This window comes from Procambarus clarkii, chromosome 85 (assembly GCF_040958095.1).
Source record: "Procambarus clarkii isolate CNS0578487 chromosome 85, FALCON_Pclarkii_2.0, whole genome shotgun sequence".
In the NCBI taxonomy this organism is placed as follows: domain Eukaryota; kingdom Metazoa; phylum Arthropoda; class Malacostraca; order Decapoda; family Cambaridae; genus Procambarus; species Procambarus clarkii.
This window is the reverse complement of record NC_091234.1, coordinates 9,430,772-9,440,569: the sequence shown is the minus strand read 5'-3', so window position 1 is coordinate 9,440,569 and position 9,798 is coordinate 9,430,772.

Below are 9,798 nucleotides of genomic sequence, written 5' to 3'. Positions count from 1 at the left end.
CTCACTATCACTTCAAGTTGATCTAGATTGGGTTTTGAAATGGTCAAAGGATTGGCAGATGCAGTTTAATGCTGATAAATGTAAAGTTCTGAGGTTAGGTAATGATGATAGAGTTACAAGATACGAGCTAGATGGTGTTGAGATTGCGAAGTCGGATTGCGAAAGGGATCTGGGAGTTATGATTAGTAAGAATTTAAAACAAAAGGATCAATGCATAAATGTTCGTAATAAGGCAAATCGGACACTTGGATTTATTAATCGCAGCGTTAGTAACAAGACACCTGGTGTGGTTCTCAAGCTATATCTTGCTCTAGTTAGGCCCCATTTAGATTATGCAGTTCAATTTTGGTCGCCATATTATAGAATGGATATAAATTCCCTTGAACGTGTCCAGCGTAGGATGACTAAGTTAATTCCCCAAATTAGAAATCTTTCATATGAAGAAAGATTAACAAAGCTTAAGTTGCATTCACTTGAAAGGCGAAGAGTTAGGGGTGACATGATAGAGGTTTACAAGTGGGTGAATGGACATAACAAAGGGGATATTAATAGGGAGTTAAAAGTATCAACACAGGACAGAACGCGAAACAATGGGTATAAATTGGATAAGTTTAGATTTAGGAAAGACTTGGGTAAATACTGGTTCAGTAACAGGGTTGTTGATTTGTGGAACCAATTACCACGTAACATGCTGGAGGTGGGGTCCCTCGATTGTTTCAAGCGCGGGTTGGACAAGTATATGAGTGGGATTGGGTGGTTATAAATAGGAGCTGCCTCGTATGGGCAAATAGGCCTTCTGGAGTTGCCTTTGTTCTTATGTTCTTATGTTCTTTTGTGTATATATATATATATATAATCTATATCGAACCCTCAACCCTGTAAGTTGAGGGTTCCTATAAACTCAACCAGAGATGATACCTTCTATATATTAATAAAAAGGCTACGCTATGCTAAATCTAGGCAGGGATTGGTTTGGCTAGGGTAGGAAGGACTGGTCATGTTTAAAAGCAAGGCAGGATTAGGCTAGGCAAGACTAGGTAAAGGTATACTGAGATAGGCTTGGCTACGGTAGGCTAGGAAGAGGTAAACTAGGATAAGCAAGTATGTGCAAGCACTATGCACAGCTAGAATGAACTATGTTAAGATGGTTTAAGCTGGGCTAGGTTAGGATAAGCTAGGCCATGCAGGGCCCCGGCTGACCAGTGGAGTCTAATGGTCTAACCTTCTAGCTAGTTTGCTGACCTATGAGTGTAAATGCCTAGCCCCTAACCTGCTGCAATATTATTATAAAAGAAATATTACTTATTATACTCTTAATTACTAAATACCTGGATAACACAGGTGGCTTGTTGTGTTGATTTAAGGGTGACGACGATCGTGGGATCGGATGCGCCCCACAGGAGGCCTGCACCATGCTTTCTAAGGCGTCCAATCTCATAACAAAAACAAATCCGTGCATTCGTACACAGAGACCCCCGTGGTTATTCGAATACTTGGAATTCTTTTACTTAAAATAATAACAGATTAATAATAATTAACATAATTTTTACTCAAGATTCACAAAAAATCATAATACTATTTTAAAAGAAAATTTAAAAGACATATAAAAACAGATATACAGACTTTGTGTGATATATATTTCAACATTATATATTAATAGAATGTTGTAACTATTTTTAAATATTAGGTAGTTGCCAGCTACGTATATCGCATATAAACGCTGCAAAAAGATTTTAGATTGAATTAACTCATTACACATTTAAAAAATCATCTTTGCAATGAATTAATACCTAAACATTTTTTTAAATACAGTGATAAATTGTGTCAAACATTGCATAATAATATTTATAAAAAGGTGCATGACAACAAGACGAAGAGGCATGATTTCAACAGGATATGTGGGGTTGTCACAAAATTTTGATTTTAATTATAAAGTAGTTTTCACAATGTATTTTAACATAATTATGAAGCAGTTGAACTACCAAATTGTTCTGTTTTATAAATGAATAATGTTAAATAGCTATATACATAACAGTAAAATAATGACACCTACAATTAATGATAACTAGAAAATAGTAAATGGTAATTCCATCTGAACGAAAACTTAATACCAAATTTCTTAGATGATTTTCGTAATATAAAGATTGACATTAAGATATCTTATTCATTATGGAGTAATTAACAACAAAACAACCTTTATTTTCATTGCAGAACATATCAGAGCATACTAGTGACTCGTACATTAAAAATAGTGTGATTTTTAAACAATTCGGTTGTAAACCCGCAGAACCGCCTACCCACCGAAGACGTAACATAAGAAATGGTATATAATTCATTATTTTAAATTCCATATATAATCATTAATAATTTTCGGCAGCTATCGAGGTTCTCCATAGGTAAATTCCTGTTCTCTAACAAGATGCTACTTGCTGTTTAGCTGTTTAAATTCTTGGAATATCGTAATGACCAGCGACATAAAATATAACAATGAAATAGTAGCTGGTAACTGTAGGTGAACGAAAAATTAAATTCCAAATTGATTAGATGTTTTCCTAAATATCAAGATCGACCTGTAAGAATTTTATGAATTATGGACTAATTAAGCAAAAAAAAAAAAATAGGTAATTTTACTTGAAGAACAGATACCAGAGAATAGTTAGTGAGTACATTTATATTGTATAATGGGAGAAAGCCCCTAGTAGCCGCAAATTAAAATAACCACCTACATTAATTGATAACTAGGAAATATTATCTGGAAACTTTATATGAACGAAAACACAATACCAATTTGTTTAGAGGTTTTTCTTAATATAAAGATCAACAGTAAGGAATCTTATTCATTATGGACAAATTAACAAAAAAAAAACAAATTTCATTGAGGACCATATATTAGAGCATACTTAGTCACTTATATATTAAAAGTATTGTGTATTTTGAACCATTGGGGTTGTAAACAAACAGAACGGCCTACCCGAAAAGTCGTAACATAAAAAGTTGTATATGTTTGCTAATTTATTATTTGATAAATGATTATTATTAATTTACGACGACTATAGAGGTTTCCCATTAGTTAAATTACTGAAGTCTGACTAAATGCTACTACAAAACATATATAAATCCTGGGAAAGTCACAATGACCAGCGACATTAAAGCATAGAGGGTTAAATAGTAACAGGCAACTGTCGGCGAACGAAAAATTCGTTTCCAAATTTATTAGATGTTTTCCGTAATATAAAGATCGACTGGCTGGAATTTTCTGGATTATGGCCTAATTAAGGGAAAAATATATATATTTTTACTTGAAGAACAAATATCAGAGCATAGTCAGTGAGTTATAGAATAATAAGAGTGTGGTATTTCATTGTATAACTAGAGATAGTCCATGTAAGCGATAATAGACGTAGTTTTACACAAAATAACGTCCAAAAACAGCCGTTGAGTCAAACGGCAAATGTTGACGTTCTTTCTAAGAGGACAGGTTGCCTTGATAACTAGCAAACCCAGTACCCCACATCATCTTCCTTGGAGACTTCAGTCTACCCAGTTTAAAATGGAGAATAGTAAACAATAACATTATAGCAGGAAGTCAACCTGGAAATAACCAACCACAGGTCAGAGAACTACTGAGATTCTGTGACAAATTCTCGCTCAGTCAGCAGATTACAGAACCAACTAGGAACGAAAACACGCTGGACCTGATATTCACGAACAATGAGGAGCTAATTAGAGACGTTACTGTCTCAGACACTACGTACTCGGACCACAAGCTCATTGAAGTGCAAACATTAATAACGGTAGTAGGCCCAAAAGAAACAACAAGCGAAAAGGGCTATTCAATAAAATCAATTTTAATAATAAAAGGATAGACTGGGAGAAAATAAACAGGGAACTTACAAACATTCAATGGGAAAATGTTCTAAGAAATAAAAATCCTACACAAGGAATAGAAAAACTGACTTCTGAAGCATATGAAGTCTGTTTGAAACATGTTCCTTTGAGGAAAGCCACAAAGAGGTCCAATGTAGAAAGAACGCAGACGACATTACAAAAGGAGGAAGAAATTAACGGAAATGCTTAAGCAGACACGACTCTCCATACAAAGAAGAAATAATTTAAACAGGGATATTGAAGAAATCGAACAGACTGAAGCATTACTATCAGAATGCAGAAAGGCAACTAGAACAGACAGCAATTGAAGAAATAAAGAAAAACCCAAAATATTTCTTCACATATGCTAAATCAAAAGCGAAAACCACTGCCAGTATTGGACCTATTCGTATTAGTGAACGTTCATACACTGAGGATGACAAAGAAATTAGTGAAATCCTAAAAAAGCAGTATGAGGACATGTTTAGCACTCCGATACTCAGCATGAAAGTGGAATATTCGGACAATTTCTTTATGAATGATACTGAAACACCTGTAAATATAACTGATATCAGCACAAACGTGGCAGATTTTGAAAGAGGAATTGACAATATGCCCATGCACTCAGCCCCGGGTCCAGACTCGTAGAATTCAATATTTATAAAGAAATGCAAAGTGCCAGTAGCACAGGCACTCAGTATAGTGTGGAGAAAGAGCTTGGACACAGGGAAGATACCAGATGCAGCAGACATTGCCCCTCTACACAAGGGTGGTAGCAAAGCATTGGTAAAGAATTATAGACCAGTTGCACTAACGTCCCACATAATAAAAGTATTTGAGTGAGTGATCAGGAGTCAGGTCACTAGATTCATGGAAACCAATGACTTCCACAATCCAGGCCAACATGGATTTAGAGCAGGAAGATCATGCCTCTCACAGCTACTTTACCACTATGACAAAATCATTGAGGTATTAGAGGAAAAATATAATGCAGATGTCGTATACACAGATTTTGCAAAGGCATTCGACAAATGTGACCATGGAGTGATTGCACACAAAATGAGGTCAATGGGTGTAACTGGTAAAGTAGGATGCTGGACACTCAAATTCCTGTCGAACAGAACACAGTAACAGTCCAAGTAAAATCGAATCCGAGCGCAGTTAAAAGCTATGTACCTCAAGGTACAGTTCTTGCACCACTGCTGTTCCATATTCTCATATCAGACATAGACAAAACCACAAGTCACAGCTTCGTGTCATCCTTTGCAGATACAAAAATCGGCATGAAAATTACCTCTGCTGAAGACATTGATAAACTACAAACAGATATTAACAAAGTTTTCGATTGGGCCGCAGAAAATAACATGATGTTTAACGGTGATAAATTCCAGGTACTCAGATACAGCAAAAATGAGGATCTTAAACATAATACAGGGTACAAAACACAATCGAATCAGCCCATAGTAGGAAAACAGCATGTCAAGGATTTGGGAATAATGACGTCAGACGACCTAACGTTTAGGGAGCATAATCAAGCAAGTATTCCGTCAGCCAGAAAAAGGATAGGATGGATTACGAGAACCTTCAAGTCCAGAGATCCCATCACAATGGTTGTACTCTTCAAATCTCTTGTGTTGTCCCGTCATGAATACTGCTCAGTGCTCACTTTCCCCTTCAGAGCAGGAGAGATTGCTGAAATTGAGGAAATACAGAGAACATATACGGCATGCATAAATGAGATAAAGCACCTAAATTATTGGAATCATCTCAAAGCTCTCCAAATGTACTCACTAGAAAGAAGACGAGAGAGATACCAAATAATATACACATGTAAAATACTGGAGGGACAGGTCCCAAATCGGCACAGTAGAATAACAACGTACTGGAGTGAAAGACATGGAAGAAAATGCAGAATAGAACCAGTGAAGAGCAGAGGTGCCATGGGCACAATCAGAGAACACTGTATGAACATCAGAGGTCCACGGTTGTTCAACGTCCTACCAGCGAGCATCAGAAATATTACAGGAACAACCGTGGACATCTTCAAGGGGAAACTAGATTGTTTCCTTCAAGGAGTGCCGGACCAACCGGGCTGTGGTGGGTATGTGCCGCTCCAAGCAACAGCTTGGTGGACCAAACTCTCGCAAGTCAAGCCTGGCCTCGGGCCGGGCTTGGGGAGTAGAAGAACTTCCAGAACCCCATCAATCAGGTATATTACATCCTACTTAGTCGTCATATTACTACTGATATGAAGCGAAGTTTTAAATCCGAGTTTAACACTTTTCGAATAAAGAACCAATTCTCTTATATGACCAATCTTTAGAGAGGGTATTACTAGCTTCAACTCTTAACAGTGGGGATAATCGGTTTTCATTTTCTCTTCATCTACATATCAAACAAACAATAGCCAATGTACTTGGTTTCGACAACAAGCGTAAATACACCATTTATCCCACAAAAACAGATGACCTTACAGCTGCATACAAGATTGTAGCTTTATTTCCCCCAGACAATGACGGAGGCTGCGATTGCTTTTTAATTTATAGCAATGTCATTGAACAAGAAATATATGGAGGACAGATTGCAAATATCTTAGATGTGATCAATTTTCATGACTCATATTCTGGAGGGGCTCACCCCCAAATGTACAAGCCATTAAATACCAGCATTCTAGAGAAAATCAGCCGTAAGATTACCGATCAGTTTGAGCGGGTGGTTAGTTTTGAAGACGGAAGATTGGTTACTGCTGTCCTACATATCTGCCCTAAAGTATTGTAACATTTAGAGCCGTTTCCCCCATGTCTTTGTTTTTATAAAGACTGAGGTCAACATGAGAATAACTTTCCAGCCCCCTACTCAAAATGAATTTCGGGAGATATTTGTTCCCCTTTCTCGGAAACGTGTATTCAAAGGAGGAGGCTTTGATGACATTCGAATTAACCAGGCACCTTCTCAGATCTGGTGGGGGGGCTTCTTTGGGACTCTAGCTCGTATAGCACGATGTGCCATGCGATTTATCATAAGGGCTGTCACAACACTGCTATTGATTTTTGAAAAAATGTACTTGGTGATTTATCCAGTGGTAAACGAGATGTGAAGAGTGCCCTAAAAACACACGGATTGATGCTCTGAAGAGTGTGGGAAGGAAATTGGGAACAGGTGGAAGAATTAAAAGACACTCTAGGGGGAAAGACTCACTAAGCATATTCAAACAAAAAATAAATGTAAACAGTCTTTGCTATAAGGATGATGTATTTTTACTAACTTAAGCTGCCATACTTTGACTTTCCAGGGGATCGTGGTGGATAGTGGGGCTAGGGTGAAAATACCATTAGAATATTATAGTTTCAGTTTTATTGATCGTTTCCCCAGAAGAAACAAATATATACAAAGTGGAGAGTTCAATTGCCTCGACACAACAAATAGACATTCTACCCGTCAACCTACCCATCAATCTTCGTTTGAGGGAAAATTACTTTTCTGCATTCCACATACCTGGAACCCAGAGAGCTTTTATAGATTTGTCCAATATGAGTATAAACTTTAAAGTATCATTAACCAAAGATGATGATGACAAAAGTGGAGGAGGATGACTGTGTGAAATTTTAAACCGGTTTGTCATATACCATGTTTAGAAGGGTACAGGTTTTCTTAGGGGAGCAGGTGGTTGAAACAAATTAAAATTTTAATTATGGGTCCTTTATTAAAGTAATTACATCTATGCCCCCCTCAAAAATGTCATCCCTGGGGAGAATTGGGGCCTTTCGTAGGGACTGGAATGATGACGATGGTATAATCACTAATGAATTCACTAATACTTATTTTACCGGGGCAACTGCCAAGAATAAAAAAATATTTCAGACTTAAAAAGCCGTGGTTTGTCAACGTGTTTTCCCATGGCGTTGGATATAACAATTCAAGATCAATACGTATTAGACAATATAGACATGAATCGAATACATATGGATTATGCTAAATTATGGGTTATATATATATATATATATATATATATATATATATATATATATATATATATATATATATATATATATATATATATATATATATATATATATATATATATATATATATTAGTATATTTTGGTAGCAGTCTTTCCTGTAGACATATATTATTAAATATGACCGAAAAAGTAAGATTAATAATTCTAACACGAATTTTCTCAATCTTTCGTACATTACGCTTCACTGTTGGAGGTAAATCAAAAATCACTTCTCCAAAATTAATTTTTATTTCTAGTCTGACGCGACACGGGCGCGTTTCGTAAAACTTATTACATTTTCAAAGACTTCACAAATACACAACTGATTAGAACTTGCGTTTCTCTGATTTTATATCTACATTTGAGTGAGGTGGGAAGGATGATGTGGCATTAACACAAGACAGAACACTAGGGGATATTAATAGGGTATTAAAAGTATCAACACAAGACAGAACAGAAACAATGGGTATTGAATAGAAGTGTTTGTAGAAAGCCTATTGGTCCATATTTCTTGATGCTTCTATATTGGAGCGGAGTCTTGAGGTGGGTAGAATATAGTTGTGCAATAATTGGCTGTTGATTGCTGGTGTTGACTTCTTGATGTGTAGTGCCTCGCAAACGTCAAGCCGCCTGCTATCGCTGTATCTATCGATGATTTCTGTGTTGTTTACTAGGATTTCTCTGGCGATGGTTTGGTTATGGGAAGAGATTATATGTTCCTTAATGGAGCCCTGTTGCTTATGCATCGTTAAACGCCTAGAAAGAGATGTTGTTGTCTTGCCTATATACTGGGTTTTTTGGAGCTTACAGTCCCCAAGTGGGCATTTGAAGGCATAGACGACGTTAGTCTCTTTTAAAGCGTTCTGTTTTGTGTCTGGAGAGTTTCTCATGAGTAGGCTGGCCGTTTTTCTGGTTTTATAGTAAATCGTCAGTTGTATCCTCTGATTTTTGTCTGTAGGGATAACGTTTCTATTAACAATATCTTTCAGGACCCTTTCCTCCATTTTATGAGCTGTGGAAAAGAAGTTCCTGTAAAATAGTCGAATAGTGGGTATAGGTGTTGTGTTAGTTGTCTCTTCGGAGGTTGCATGGCTTTTCACTTTCCTCCTTATGATGTCTTCGATGAAACCATTGGAGAAGCCGTTATTGACTAGGACCTGCCTTACCCTACAGAGTTCTTCGTCGACTTGCTTCCATTCTGAGCTGTGGCTGAGAGCACGGTCGACGTATGCGTTAACAACACTCCTCTTGTACCTGTCAGGGCAGTCGCTGTTGGCATTTAGGCACATTCCTATGTTTAGACACAACACTATAGACATATATATATATATATATATATATATATATATATATATATATATATATATATAGATATATATATATATATATATATATATATATATATAGATATATATATATATATATATATATATATATATATATATATATATATATATATATATATATATATATATATATATATATATATACTAATGAATTATTATGCGGGACTTCTCCAGGGGGAATTGTATTGTATTTTGAAAATGCTAAGTTGAAAAGTATTGTCATTTTTTTTTAACAATAACGCCGGTTATCGAATTGGCGGCGACTTTGACAACCACTATTCACGTCTTCATTAGTAAACTTTGAAGACGTTCGGCTTACAGCATGACTCCATACTAGCTTATGACACTTTTAATAAGGGAAGATCGATATTCGCCTTTGACTTAAGCACCATTCAAACAAAGGGTTTCCTTCTCTTTGAGAAATCTGGCAACTAGTATATGGAGCTTGAATTTGATCGTGATGACACATAGACTGGTTTTGCTGTTTGGGGTAACAACCGGGGTCTTATCAATCGATGGACAGAGAACTATTTTATGTGATGTGCAGGTTTAGAACACAATGAATTGCCACGATATAAATATAA